Source organism: Numida meleagris, chromosome 2, assembly GCF_002078875.1.
Source record: "Numida meleagris isolate 19003 breed g44 Domestic line chromosome 2, NumMel1.0, whole genome shotgun sequence".
NCBI classification, from domain to species: Eukaryota; Metazoa; Chordata; class Aves; order Galliformes; family Numididae; genus Numida; species Numida meleagris.
Genome location: NC_034410.1, coordinates 28,531,509 through 28,547,647, shown reverse-complemented (window position 1 = coordinate 28,547,647; position 16,139 = coordinate 28,531,509). Strand labels below are relative to the sequence as shown.

Here is a 16,139-nt window from a genome sequence, read left to right as displayed (position 1 = left end):
TTTGTGATTACCAACTCCATTTTGAAGGAGCAGCTTTTTATTTCCAGCAACCGGGCAGATAGGGAAGGTGTATCTCCCCAGAGGGTATTGTGGCAACGTCCTCAGCACTTGGAATAAGTGTTTTCAGTGGGAGCTGTTCCTCAGATAGATTCATCGTGTATTTCCTTGCCTTTTATTGGCTTAGACAAAGGAATTAAATGATCTACAACTGTTTTCTGTGGAGAGATATTTTGTGTAGATATTTTTGTATGTACCAGTGTATTTTCAAGTCTGGTTGACGTGGCTGACACAGTTTCTAATACTGATCATAAACAAATACATTTAGTTTAGAAATTTAGAAGCAGATGGAAATTTTCAATTGAACTGTATTTTTTTTTCCTTTGTAGATTTTTTTCCCTTTCTCGTTTAATTCCAAATGCCAGTTTACCAGAATAATAGCACAAGTTAAAAAAAATAGAGAAAAAAGGAAAAGGAAAAAGACAAATAACCATTTCAATATCACACACCATTTATCACTGAGCTGTCAACATGTCATTCATCAACAAAATAAACCAGCCTGGTGTTATATTATACCATGATTCTCAAGTGTGCAAAAAGTCTCTTTTGAGCATGCTTCCTATTATGACATTATGACATTCTCTCTTCTAATCTTCATCTTTTTAAAGGAACAAAAAGAGACTGTATTTACAGAAAAGCCATTTTGTTTTATTGGGTGTTTCACTGCAATTTAACAGATCTAACACAGTCATGACTAACAATATAATACATACATATATATACTGTTCTTTATTTATAACCAAAAATTTAGGAATTTGTATCTTAGCCACATACAGTGTTATCTAACACAGAGTTTTGTGGAATATTTTTAATGATGTGGGTGGAAATGATGATTAATGTAAAAAATACAAACAAACTTCTTAGAGCTTTTTCTCTTACAGATTTAAAGGTTCCATATCCAAACTTGTCCACAGAAAATCCGCTAGACCATACCAGAATATAACTACGCAAATTCTGCAAACTTGGTCTTGTTTCTCCATCCCCATAAGTATCATCAAGGAAATCACAGAGTATACCAGACGTGAAGAAGTAAAGAGTGAATGCAATTTCCATTGCATGTTGTAGAGCTGCATTAAAGGCAGTTATCAGGGAACTTATCTGTAGCTTCAGAACTTGGAACAATGTCTTGGTCATAGGCAAGGACAAACGCAGGGCTGGAAAGTACAATAAATGTGCCAGTCATTTGTACCCTGCATTAATGGTCTCTTGGACTACAGGGCAGGTATGTACTTTGCATCCAATCCCTATTCCTTCAGGAGAAAAGTCTGGGTGTGCCCACAGCATTTGGGCTCCTTCCTCATGGAAATGAAGGTGCACAGCAGGAAGGCTGCACTCATCAAAACCTAAAAGCCGGTATGCATGCCCAGGTCCTAAACCCCAAACAAAGCATAAGAAACTATCATACTTTTGCAGAGCACAGAAAATTTATTCCCTGTTGTCCTAAGACTGGGGAAGTAAAAAGTGCACTAAAGGTTTAACCATACCTATGCAAAGCATGAGTTTAATGGGAGCTGAAAGCTTTCAACATCTTCCCAGAGGCAAGTATAAAATGTTGGTTTAGAATGCTTGACAGAATTTGACCAAATATAAATAAATGTGACAGTGGAGATAATCCTTCTTACCAGTTAAGATAGGCTTGTGCCTAGGCTAGTCAGGCTGAGCCCTGATCTTTGGACCATTCGGACTGCCAATCTTCTTGACCCACACTTTGACATCTCCTGCTTCCACCCCAGTGCCTGCAAATCCTTGTGGTTTGTGAAGGCTTGGCTTCCTCCTAAATGCAGAAAGGATAGAAGCCCATCCAGTCAGTTCACTTATTACAAGTATCTTATTGGTGATCACCTCTTCCTATGAACCAAAGTATACGCGTAGCCCAGCCCAGGTCCCATCTTGCAGCATAGAATCACCAAGGTTGGAAAAGACCTCCAAGATCATCCAGCCCAACAATTCACCTACCACCAATATTTTCCCACTAAACCATGTCTCTTACTACAACATCTAAACATTTTTTGAACACCTCCAGGGACAGTGACTCAATCACCTCCCTGGGCAGTCTGTTCCAGCATCTGACCACACTTTTGGAGAATAAATTTTTCCTAATATCCAATCTGAACCTCCTCTAGAGCAACTTGAGGCCATTCCCTTTAGTCTTATCACTAGTTATGCAGAAGAGGCCAACCACCACCTTGCCACAACCTCCTTTCGAGAGGTTGAAGAAAGCTATAAGGTCTCCTCTGAGACCTCTCTTCTCCAGACTAAACAATCAGAGTTCTTTCAGAAGATCCTCATAGGACTTGTGCTCCAGACCCCTCACCAGCATCGTTCCCCTCCTCTGGCAATGCTCCAGGGCCTTGATGTCTTTCTTGCAGAGAGGGGCCCGAAACTGAACACAGTACTCAAGATGCGGCCTCACCAGAGCTGAGTTCAGGGGAATAGTCACCTCCCTGCTCCTGCTAGGAACACTATTTCTGATATAAGCCAAGATGCCATTGGCCTTCTTGGCTACCTGGGCACACTGCTGGCTTATGTTTAGCCAGGCATTGACCAACATGCCCAGGTCCAATTCTTCCATGGTATTACCACCGCTCAGCCCTGTAATGCAATTGAGGAAGGATGCTCATGTAGTCAAGCTCCAGCCATAGCAGAAATGCAGCAACAACTAATGCTGGCACCAGATAACCCCACCAGCTCAGACATCTGCACAAATACAGCCGAGTATGGAAACACTACTTATGTACCTAGAGGCTCTCCAAGACTAGTCAATGGATTTGGGGTGATATATAAATATATAGAGAGAACATGAAATGGGACTGATAATATCACTGAATTGCATCAACACAATTCTTCTGGTCCCCTGATCATTTCTCACACTTTTGCCAAGGGATAATATTCTTTATTATTATAATAACTCACAAAATCTTGAGGATATTATGCTTATTTTTAAATTGACATGCAGTATAATAAGAAATAAATCAAACTTTACATTAGCATTATCCTAGCATCACCATCCATCCCTGATGGACAGTGAGACTGTCCTGATTTTGTCATAAATATTTTCAGAGGAAAGAGAGAGGTAACAAATATTTAAATGCTTCAAACATATAAAACACATGATACTGGGCACCACATGTACCCTGGCTGTCTAGCTAGCAAGACAGTACTTCAGAGGCAAGGCATTAAACGTCATTCAAGATCTGCATGTTTAAAATCCCTTTGCATGTATTTGGACTGTTTTCCCTCCTTGCTTACTTGATGAGCCCTCAGGCTGTATAACAAGGACCAATCTAATCAAGGATTTTTGACACCACCTCAATAAAAATAAAGAAAATATGTTTCTTTCTCTGAAATATTGGTATGTTATTAAAATGTTAAAAACTTACCCTGAAAATGATTTTGTTGCAGAAATACAATGTAAATTGTTCAACAGTTAGTACTGAGCAGACTAACCGTATTGTTCCTGCTCATTCTGAAAATAACTGTCATTTTTAATTGTTATGGTGATAAGCCATATAGTGTAGGAACTTGAAATATCCATATTCTTGAGGTTCGGAAGACTGAGATAATACTTAGCAGAACTTCAGATACCAAAAATCTTTTGTATTTACCCAACCCTCCCATAATGATGAATAGTGTAAATTTACAATGTTTTAGTTTAAAGTTGTTAGCCTTTAAATCCCCCCAATTTTTCAAGCTGAATAAAGAGTTAGAACAATCATTTGAAATCTGATTGCTCAGCTATACTTTGGGCAGCAAACCAGATTTGTTTAAGACTAATTAATTTTATTTTGGGCTTGAGAATTTTATTCATCAAAGGCTTCTACAATAATCATGTTAGCTTTACATTGAAACAGATGCTTCTAATTGTAGGAGTAAAACCCTCAGCTGAAGTCTGTACTTAGATGAAGCCTTTATTCAGACAAAACTCCTATTTATCCCTTTAAATGCAAGTCCCTGTAATTTGCGAAAGCACTGAAGGAGGACACAAGACTAAGCTAGCACCCTGCACTGGAGTTTGTCCTGTTAGTCCATCAGCTTTCTGAATAAAAGATTCAATGATCTTATTTAAAACATCTGCAAAAACAATTGGGAATAATTTTGGACTGCAAATTCTGAGAGTAGTAAGTAAGCATGAAAAGTCTGGAGAGTAATTTGAACTTCTGCTTTGATTGCAACTTCAGTTGCATGGCTCACGGTTGCAGAAAAAGAAGAAGAAGAAAAGAAGAAAGAGAAGATGAAGGAAAAGAAGGAAATATGCCTAGGGATAGTTTAACAGCAAATAATAAAACTGTCAATCTAAAAAGACAGGCTCAAATTGCAGAAGATCAGAAGGAAATCCTCTCTAGGTTTCCTCCCCTTTCTGTGAAGATGAATCAACAAATCAGCACTACAAAGTTTTCCACCAGTTTGGACTCCCTTTTTGAATAATAAATAATTCATGCAATAAATTGGTATTCAGTCTACCTTGATGACTGTTTTTTCTCAATTATAATATTCAATTCCTTATTCTGATATTTTAATACTGTAGTTGAGTTGGATACAGCTGTATATTGTGTAATAAAAGTTATTTTGGGCACAGCTATGTCAACGGTTTATGGGCAGGTTCGGCCTGGTTCCATGACTAATGGGGTAGGAGACGCACAGACCCACGCCCTGGGAAAGGGAAAAGGGAAAAAGGGTAGGGAGATGGGCCTAAGAACAAAACAGCGGCAAAGATCTGAGGAGAAACAAACTAATTTACTAAATAAGATATCGGAATGCAAAATAACACATTATAATACAATATAATTACAATTTAAGCTAATAAATCTGATAAAATGAGAGAGAGTGTCCAAAATTAAGGTAGGCCCTACTCTAGCGCCAATGGTGAGACGGCTGGGGAGCGAGATGCTGCCGGGACGAGAGACGGGAAGAGAAGAGGGAATGTCTCGTGATATGCAGACAGTTTTATCTTTCCCTCTGAGCAGAAAATGGTAACAGGGCAGCAAAGTCCCCTGGGAAGTGTAGTTCTTCTTCTCTTCTGAGAACCAGGTACCTGGAACTATCCACGGAACTAGAGTATTAACTCTTTAACTCCCAGTGCACTACATGATCTTATGATGTGGAATACCAATAACCAAAAATCATAAAACTATGACAAGCTACAATTGTCTTGGATGCACAGGGTACTAGTTGATACCCAGTGAAGGTGAAGAAAAGGACAGAAGTGTCCAGTCAAAACAAAAAAAAACAGGACTGGAAGAGAAAGAACTAGCTAGGCAAGGGGACTCAGAACAAGGAAATAGAGAAGAGGCAAGTGTCTGAAAGCAGACTGAGATGAAAAAGCTGAGCAGGTTACCTTCAGATACACTGGGTAAGAATGGGATGGCAACAAGATGCCTTGATGTGGACATTCATTCCTGAGAAAATGAGTGGTCCTTGCCAGCTAAGAACAGGGAAGTAGAAGGGAGATTTGGAGTGTGCAAGATATAAAAATTAGAATGTGCACTAGTTAAAAAGAACACGGAAGAAGTGGTTGAATTTGGGAGAAAAAAAAGTGAGAAAAATCCATGTTCCCTAGGACATCCTGGAGATCAGGGCCAACTACAGATCTGCTTATACTTCTTGCAATGTACCTCTCTTCCTCCTGTCTTGCTCCTTCTATCACTTCCTCTCTCATAGGTTCAAAGACAAAATTTAAACATCTCAATGCCATGGAAGTTTATATGGCAGAGTTTAGCTGTTATTTGTTTGCTCATTAAATCTTGGAAAAAATATATTGTCAGAGCCTTGAGTGCCTTACTGGTCCTACCAGCCTCATCTGATTACCCTTCCCATCCCTGGCCATGGGCTAGGAACCTCATTCCAACTCAGACCAGGGTTTTCAGTCCCTGCCACAGTGATGCTGTGCGATGTCAGTCTCCAGCTGTGTCTCCTGCTCTCCTGGACTGTGTCCTGCCCATGAGGGCATCACATAACCAGGGCTCCTGGCTCCAGATCCCTCCCAGGGCAGCCTCATTCTTCCTGTTCCCTGAAACTCTCACACAAGCACAGTCATATCCACAGATGATAATAACAAAGTCAAGCATTTGAAAGCACAGAGCATACTGATAACTTTATCTGAATTTGGCCCCTTTCTATGAAACCATTCTGTGAACTGTAACATATAAAATCCTATGAAAGAATGAATAGTTTCATCTCCCATAAAAATGTTTCTGTACTGTACCGTGACAAAGGCAGTGCTGAACAGCAAAGCCAAATTGTAACTGTGTTCTTCTAAATGATGTTCTATGCATGTATGAAGTTTAAAAGAGTCTGGTTAGGATAAACAATTGTATGAATGTCAGTGCTTCAACTAAAAGTCAAAATAAATCAAAACAGCTTCCCTTTTTGAATGTTCTCTTATCACAAGCTGGATAGAATCTGTTCAGTTTCAGAAATTATGTCAGTCTAGATTGTTTTCATAACTTGCATCTGCCTGGAGATGAGTCAATTCTGTTGAATCAAGGTTATGTTTGATTTGATCTCTCAGTAATGTTCTAGCTGTTTTCAAGTCTGTACTTTAACTCCCACACTGTACCTGACTGGTTTTATGGCATTCACCTACAGTCTATCCTTCTTAGATAAAAGAGTTCTGTAGTTACATCTTTTCAGGGTTTCCATTCAGGTATGACAGGTCAACACCACAGGATACTGCTTCCAAAAACCACATTAAATGTGAAACATGGTACAAGAAAAACTTCCTGATAGATCTTCAGTAAAAAATGTATAAGCTCAAAAAAACCCCTAGTTTTTGGTTTCCAGTGAAAAAGAGCTGATTTCCTGAAATCAGTGGTTTTCTGTTACAGTCCTTATCGCTCTTGTTCATTTCTAAGAAAGGCAGATAGACATTAGACATCACCTGATGTGATAATGTGTTATGTTTATAAGTCTGATATGAATCATCCTTCAAGTAAAGCTGTGGCACCAAATTTACTGTTCTCTGTACAAGATCTGGCATACATATTAGTCTGCTGTCATAAATTTGAATTATGGCAGAGGAAATGCCAAGCTTACCCACTTACCTGCTAATAAAACCAAAGTACTTTCCTGGATTATTTGCCCTGAAGTGAATGATGTATGACAGGTTTTAATTATGTGTTTTATCTTGGACCTGCTCCACCAAAAAAAAACCAACCCTACTAGGCAAAAAAGGCAGCTTTTGAAGAGCTGCATTCTTAAGAAGATTTCATGTAAGCCAGTTAGAAAAACTTTCTGCCTCATGCAGAACTTAAGCAACGCTTATAGGTGTGCTTACATCAAGCCTTCCTCTCACTTTTAAGGTCTAACAGTTGGCCAATCAACACCTCTTCTCAGGACCAAATTGACTATGAAAATGTGGGTGACTGCAAAACAGGGAAGTGCCAGAAGGAGCCAGAAAGAAGTTTTTTGTTTACAATGTTGTCTGCCAAGTCACGTTTTTATAAGATTTTGTTTAACAAGAGAGTTAGTTATGAAATTACAGTACAGAAAGTTTGCACACACACATCACACACACACACACACACACACACACAGATCTCTCAGCTGACCTCAGGCACCGTGGTGATTCCAGCAGTTGCCCTGGGCCTCCTGCTCTCTGTGGTAGTTGAGTTCTCATAGAGGCACAATTATCTGCCAACTGCTTTGAAATCTGGTTCCTAAGACTATTATCCTACTTTCTGGCTAATCCAGCTCACTATTTGCTAGCCATCATACACCAGTATGTGTATTCTCTCTTGCTGTGATTGTTGGCACACAGGCCAACACAGGCTTGAGGCCTGGTTCAAGTTGTTGACATGTAGACCTCTGTGCATACCAGTCCTCTGTGTGCACACATAGATCTCCATACACACTTGTAGGCAGACCTCCATATACAAACCTGCACACACAAGGGGACTGAAGTCCCCTCAGCCAGGAAAACAATTAGAAATGGAGATGAACACAATTCCTCTCCTTCCCTACCTTTGCTCCCTTCTGTATGCATCCCATACTAAGCTTCATGCTTAATGTGTCCCATATCTCAGGCAGTGACCCCATCAGACCAAAGGGGAGCAGCAGCCACTGGTACTGGATATCACACTCTGCATGCACATAGGGCCAATGGCACTGCTGGGACAGCCTTAACAGTGTCCATGTCCTCTCTTCTGACTGCGATGTGAGGTTCTCCCACCTGCCATCATGCTCCTTCATGTCTGTGGAGATGAGATTTTTGCCACAAATCTAACAAATCTTTAGTGTCGGGCTTCAATCTGAACATTGTGTTTTGTGGCTGAGTCAAGGGGGGACTGTGTTAATCACATTGAGAAACTGCAGACACATGGAGGAAGGCCTCTAGCAAGAAAGTATCAAGCCCTGAAGTCAGCCTTTACACAGCAGTTGGAATACTGCAAGCAAAAGGAGCCACCAGTTCAGACTAAGTCTTGAAAGGGGCTCTGTCATTTTAAACATAATGAGGAATTAAAAACACCACAAGAGACCTGAGGCAAATATCTCCGAGGTCAGGTTCATAGGCCTTTGTTGGACAAGGAGCCCAACAAATTAGAGCAAAAGCAGATAGCAAGATGACACGATGTTTGTAAAAAATACAGGAGGCTCAGTGGTTTATACCGCTTTGCTTGAGTTTGCATTATCATTCAAGTGTGCAAAACTTGAGCAAACACAAAGGCATCAGAATTGCTAGGTCAGGGCAATTACTCCTGTAATAAAGAGCAACATTGCAGCAGGAGGTTATTGAGCTACCTTTTGCACAGAGAGCTGAAGGGACTTACATTAGTTGCAATAGAGATCTGTAGGTCAGTATTGGAAAGACCTACAGATCTGGTTTAAAACACTGCGCACCACAGAACCATTATTGTCATGTCTAAATCTGAATAGCTCAACCACAGCAGCAACTGCAGCCAGTCGCCAGAAGATCCCTCTCCTGCCCTAGGCCGTGGGGACGGTAATAACTCCTGGCTCCTCTGAGGTGAGCACCACATGAGTCAGATATTACATGCCTCCAGCCTCCCACGCCATTCCCTTAATGTGGAGGCAAAAGCAGCAAAGGTTTTTGTTGCTTTCTCCCAGGCTGTTTGTAAATGTAGAGGAAGGTCCTGAGTGTTGGGGCCCTACAGCTGTGCTATACCTCTGTGGTGCCCTCAGAGGCGCTCCAGCCAGCACTACTGGGCCACACCGCTCTGGGTAACAGAGATCTTGTGGTTATTTGAAACTCCTTTACCTGGTCATGTTATGTTACCTGGAAATCACTTTACATTTTCTGAGAGAAGGTGAAGAGAAGAGTACCATTTGTAGGCTCTGACCCCGCTTGCTTGCAACCACTTGTATGTCTCAGCCTTTTCTGTACAGTGATGCTAGTTAGTTAGGCTGCAATGACAAAATTAAACATGTGAGGCTGTATCTAACTCGCATTCTGTGCATACCTCTCCCTCCATGCCTACCATCTGTTCTGGCTCTCAGCTGCTCAGACAGCACATGACAGCCATGGTGCCCTCCCAGTTTCTGCTCCCCATAGGAAGCAGGCAGAGTTTGTGGGGCTGGTGCATGCCCTGGTCCTGCTGCAGAGCTGGGAGCTGGCTAAGGCACATGCCCAGGAGCAGCTGAGTCACAGTGTGCGAGACTTCTTGGCTTCAAGGTGCTGCTGGGCAACACACTATATCTTGTGACCTTCACAACAGTTCTTAGCCCTTTTACAATACAAAGGTAGCACACTGCAGCATTTGCCTTTTACCCAGCTGTCGCAGAGAAAGCAAAAGGGAAAAGCTTATTGTCACTTCGGACAGTGAGGTGTATTATAAGAAAAACTGATAGGTCTTCCATATCCTCTAATTCTGAATCAGCTTTGCCTTTTAGGGAGAATCTAATGATGGCAGAAAAAAAAAGTTAAAAAAAGAGAATGAAAGGATAAAACCAGATACATTTTTTCTTCCTCTGAACACATAACTCCAATCAATTTCTTAGAGAGAACATTCCACCGTCATTAGCACTAGAAAAAAGAATGTTTTCATCTATTTTCACTGTAGCATCATGTTCTGTCATTCTGTTACTTCTCACGTAAATTATTGTAAAATACTGCTGCCATTGTGCATTCACCTCTCTGTCTGCTGTAGGAGACATCACCTTGGGGCCATCAGTGCATCTCTTCTGTTCTGAGTGCTTTACTCTCCAGCTTGCAAAAGGATTTCCCATTATCACAAGGTATGCTTGTGTTATACTTAGAGCATTTCTGCCGCAAGGTAGTGTCAGACTGGCAGCACCCAGAAATGCAGCCATGGTCCTGTTAAATGCTGAATAAAAGATGCTCTGTGCTAGCATTTTGCCCAGAGAAGGACAAAGAACTACACTATCCTGTAATGCCTGCACCACACTAAGTCAGCAAAAATCTCTCCTTCTCACTCCCCAGCTCTGCCTCTAGTTGTGCCCCTTTTCATCCACAAGGTGTAAAAAGGCTGTGCCGATTTGGGCTCAGTAGGACAATTTTTCAATGGCCAAATGTTCCAGGAGCACTTCCTTAGAGTACCTGATGGTATTTTTAAAAAGTGACTCACGGTACACCTTACTGGGTTTTCCTTTACTTTGAATTCTAGAAAGTGGGTCCCACATTGCATCGCATGGATTGTCTGACAGAAAGATTCCCACTGTTATTTTTTATATTCTTGCTAAATATTCCCAGCTAGCTGCTCTAGCTGATAAAACACCAAGTTCAAGGGAGCAGAGATGTGACTCACTGTGGCTGCTCTTACACTGCCTCCTCACCCGTCTCATATCGCTTCTTCAAAGAAAAGTCACCTCCTCCTGGCACTCGCACTTGGCACGTTGTTTGCACCTAGATAAGTGGGTATTAACCTGACCTGTCAGCACAGCAGAACTTTGCCCTCACATTTTCACAGAGCGGGACACTGAAAATTAGAGCAATGCCCTGTGAACTCAAGCTGACAGTTCCTGTAAAATCTTGTATAAAGTCCTATATGCCATTCAGAAAGCACAGTAGTATTTCCTGAGCTTTGGAATTCCATTCAAACCATATTTAATAGATTCTAGTATTACTTCTGTTATTTTCTTTTTCACAGTTTTTCTGTTACTGTACCCATTTTGTACAGGCTATTTGCAAATGCAGAGGGCGGTACTGAACTCTGGTGAGGAATTTCCAGTCCAGCCTTGGTGCTTGCTTCCTGTAGTTTTAAGACTGTTCTGGGCTGGCAAAACAGAGGGCCAAGTGCACCTTTTTGGGAGAGACTTCCTCACCAAAAAAAAATGCAGAGGCTGGTTTGTTTGTATCCAGGCACGCAGAATGTTGTGTCCCTGCAGAACATTGCACTGTCTGCAATTGTACTTCACCTGCAACCTTGGGAAAAACACACAGAAATCATCCCTCCAGATGGTGCAGTGAGAGGCTGGAGGGAAGAGAAGCTCCAAAGATCCCTGACTGCGCAGAAGCAGCCAGTGCCCCTCTCCAAGAGCTGCACAAAGAGGCTTTGTCTCAGCCGATGAGAGATCCCTTTGAAGCTTGGGAATCCTGACTGGCAGCATTTCATATCTGGCCATCTTTAGGATTGGAGCAATGAAGAATGGGAAATAAGGAAAAGATGGGAAAGGAGAGAGCAGCTTGTCATATAAGGGAAAGGAGAAGAAAGAGAAGAAATAGGATCAGTGTAGAACAGAACTGGCTGAGAGCCCATGACTTCAATGTACATTTTTCATTACCACATCCCTCCAATTTTTGGTTTAAGGCTTTCTCATAAAAATTGAAATTTCCAGTCTATTTTTGAATTTTTAATAAGAAGGGGGGAAATAGCTCCTGGCTGAAAGGACATATTCTAATTCACTGTAAAAACATGATAATCTTCCATGTAAAAATACATCATAAGACATAATAAGCCTAATGATATGGAGAGCACACTATTTGGTTTTCAGGAGTGCATGCATTGCTGGTTTCTCTATCAGATCACAGGGAATTTTATGAACAAACAAATTCCAATTACTTGCAAACAAACTGGTATTTTTTGCATATGAGTATTTCTAGGTTTAAAAAACTCTAATTCACTTCCTACTTCTGTACTGTACTATGGTTACAAAATATTTTTACCCCTCCAAGCCTTGCTTTCTCCAGCCACAAACTGCACAACTTCCTTGTTGAACGCTGTAACAATGCTGTAGCTGATTAGCCCACAGCAGCAAGCATTTACTCTTTTAGAGTATAAAACATTCTGAAAGTTGCAAAAATATGTTCCCTCAAGATGTTTTTATTGACCACTGTCAACATCCTATTTCTTTATTATATGAAACACAAAAATGTCATTCACCTCTACAACCAATTGTTCTTTTGTCTTTTCATTATTCTCCTTTATTCAATTAAATGTTATTTAATGGGGCTGCAGCAGCAGAAAATGGCTCACAAAATAAATTAAACTTTCACTTTCAGATCTTTGAATACAAAAAAGAATCAACAATTCATTTAACTAGTGTTGCCAGTAGGAGTGTTGCTAGTGTTGCCAGTAGGAGTAGGGAAGTCATTGTCCCTCTGTATCAGCACTGGTGAGGCTGCACCTCGAGTACTGGGTCCAGTTTTGGGCCCCTCAGTGCAAGAAAGACATTGAAGCCCTGGAACCTGTTCAGAGGAGGGCGATGAAGCTGGTGAGGGGTCTGGAGCACAGGCCTTATGAGGAGCGGCTGAGGGAGCTGGGATTGTTCAGTCTGGAGAAGAGGAGGCTCAGGGGAGACCTTATCACTCTCTATCCCTACCTGAAGGGAGGCTGTGGTGAGCTGGGGCTCAGCCTCTTCTCTCATGTAACTAGTGACAGGACAATGGGGAATGGCCTCAAGTTGCGCCAGGGGAGATTCAGGCTGGACATTAGGAAATACTGCTTTCTGAAAGAGTGGTCAGGTGCTGGAATGGGCTGCCCAGGGAGGTGGTTGAGTCACCGTCCCTGGAGGTGTTCAAGAAATGTTTAGATATAGCATTGAGAGACATGGTTTAGTGGGGTTATTGGTGGTAGGTGGATGGTTGGACTGGAAGATCTTGTAGGTCTTTTCCAACCTAGCTAATTCTATGACTCTATGATTCTATGATTTCATTTGTGATACTCTATTATTGATTCTGTTACTTTCTGCTCCACTATTTAAAATGCATAACTCTGATCTTATGAGCCAAGAATCCTAACATCAGATATTTCAGAGGGAATGTGAGTATTAATAAGAGTTTTCTCATTGTATATAAAAATGCTGGAAATTACTCTCCACATCTAAAAACAGGAGTGGCTGGGATTCTCTGAGGCCAAAGCAAGAACAGTAAAGAAGGGAATAGACCTCAAGCATTTGCAATTCTGTCACAAGCTTTGAGACATTAAATCTTACTTTTCTTGAAAATAACACACTTTCACTTTCTTCTGAATATGCTTCCCAATGCTTTCAATACTTTTCTCATGAATTCACAGGATTTCAAGCTTTTGTTCATCACTTAACTGCAACAGGATTATGAAATGTGCATTGGAGAGACCCTCCACCCATAATGCCTGAGCTATATGCAGCTCCAGATGACAGCCACCATGAAAGAAACAGGTCTGAGGGGAGGTGCACTAAGGACAGTTGGCCCTTCCTTGAGGAGTGCTTTCATCTTTGCTCAAATGTACGAACAGCTAAGGGGAAAAGGAAAAAAAAAAGGAAAAAAAGAAAAAAAAATCAGCATTTTCCTCTTCCTCCTACAGTTCAAGACAGAAAAGTGAAGAAAATCCCCCTGATGATTAATTTAAAGGGTGAGGAGTGAGGAATTTTTATTTTGAACAGCTGAGTGGATAGCAATGAATATCAGGGTTTTTCTTTAAGGTCTACAACCTGTCCTCAAAGGAATAGGAGTACCCAGGCAAATCTCTGCTGTGAATGGAACATCGGAAACTGAATTACCAACTCCTTTAGCCTCAAAAAATAAAATAAATGAAATATTTAAAGCCTCTGAATATAATTTATTTGTAGGTTGCCTACAATTCTTGTGCTCACTGATTTCAATTAATCTGCACTGGCGGAGTACATCAGCCTGGCAGAGTGCTGCTGCATTACAGTGCCTTGACTCCATTAAAACACTGTGCTGCAGCTAACTGGGGCAACCTTGTGTTTATCAAATCCTCAACTGGCCCTGATGACTCAGGAGAGAATCAGCCCTGGAAGAGGGGAAGCGGAAGCAGGCTGCCCTCCACTGCACACCTGGGAGCCCATATTTGGGAAAAAAAGATTCCCCATGCCAGGGAACACACTGTCACCCTCCTGTGGTCCCCTTCTGGGATACTGTCCCTGTGGGCACAGCTTCTCTTTGCTCTCAAGGAAGAAGTCACGGAGCTCAGAGCAGAGCCACTCTGTGATTGCACTTCAGTTGTGCTCTCACAAATGCTTTATAATGGTCATTAAAACAAAGGCAAATATTGACATGCCTTCAGTTGTTTTTTATATCTGCATTTCAGTTCCCTTTGTCACATAGGTGAAACACAGAGGACAGAAGTATGGACTGGACTGCTTTAGCCTCAAAAAAAAAAAAAAAAAGAATAAAATATTTAAAGCCTATGAATATTATTTATTTGGGACTTGCCTACAGTTCCTGTGCTCACTGATTGCACTTCCTCCACCCATCGTGGGCACGAAGTTCCAGGTGATGGTCACCCAACTGTGCTTACAACCTCCTGCTGGGCTGCTTGGGGCCCAGTCTGACGCAGAATGGTGAAAAACAAAAGTCAGCCACCATTAAATGGAGATCATCAGGGTTCAAGCACTCCTGCTGTCTCTACCACGACTCACTTGGCAGGGACAAGAGTGCCATAGCTGAAATCTCACCCATCAGCACCAAGTCAAATATTTGCCATCGCTGAGGGCAGGTCCCACCTCACATCCCAGTGGCGCCAGCTGGGCTCCTTGCTGTTAGCTGACAAGACATCATAAAAGCTCAGCAGCAGCAGTTGCCTCATACGCAAACAGGTACTTATCAACATCTCCTAATTGGGTCTGACGCTGTCTAACATGTCCCGTGTTCTTCCTGAATTAAGCACATGCAGACACTGAGAGCTTTAGCTGTAATGATGGTACTAATGGCCAGGAACACTCAGCACTTACCACCAGTTGGCTGTCCCCTCCCAGGAAGCTCCTCTGGGCACACAGGTAGGTCCCACATCCCTCCACTTCCTCTGGGACTATGCTTTTCCTCCTCCTGAGCACTCCAAGCCTGTGCCATCATTACACAGTTTTGCTTTCCATTTTTAACTCTTTGAAAGGAGTGTTTTCTTTCTTTCTCAAGGTTTCATTGCTTCCATACCAGGCTCAGTCGCTCATTGGTCAGTCAGGAACTGCACTAAGACACTCACAGCTGCCAGCTTTCTGCTGAAATTTTGGGAGGTGGTCAAGTACCCCAGCATTTTTCAGTCAAATATTCCAGCATTTTTCTTCTGGACTTAAAACATTCATAAAATAGATTTTTTTTTCTCTCCTGTCCTTTATCAAAACACAACCTAGATTTCATACAGTAATTTATAGCTATAGAAGAGCAGAATTACTAGTATAGTTTTGAGATAGGAAGCTCAGCAAAAAAAAAGTCAGTTGACATACCCTAGATTGTTGAGCAGGGGTGACACACGTAGCAGTAAAACCCATGTCTACGTGAACAGGAACCTTCCTGTGCAGTATAACAGAGATGCGACATGGTCCCAGTGTTGAAGGGCTCCTTCAGGCTCTTCCACAGAATAAATAAATACAATTTCCCACTAACACTCCAGGCATTTCCTGCTATTAAGCTGTTCATAGACTAACACAGCAATGCCAAGAGATCAGTTTTAAAATATTTGCCACACAAAGCAACAATTAGGCTCAAAAAGTGGTTGTCCATATTGTTAGAGGTGAATAATATTTGCATCTTGCTCTTTCTTGGCACCAACTGCTTGCCTGAGTGCATAGATATGAGTTATGTCCCCTAGCAGATGTCACCCAAGTTAAAAAATTTTGTTCTCTACCAAAAGCTCACATTATTTCCAGCATGTTGGATAGAATCTGTGTTAAAAAGATTTGCATCTGACTGAAAAAAAGCAGCTTTTCTTCTATGAACTGAGCAAGAGCTG

The 16,139-nt window shown here is 41.5% G+C and overlaps 1 long non-coding RNA gene across 1 annotated transcript in view; it reads right to left on the bottom strand.

Annotated features, from left to right (window-relative positions):
* LOC110394996 overlaps positions 1-16,139 on the bottom strand; it is a 115,914-nt gene that overhangs the window by 45,401 nt on the left and 54,374 nt on the right. The window contains exon 2 of the long non-coding RNA XR_002436089.1: positions 1,680-1,831. This is a non-coding gene — a long non-coding RNA (uncharacterized LOC110394996). The remainder of the gene's footprint in view (positions 1-1,679; positions 1,832-16,139) is intronic.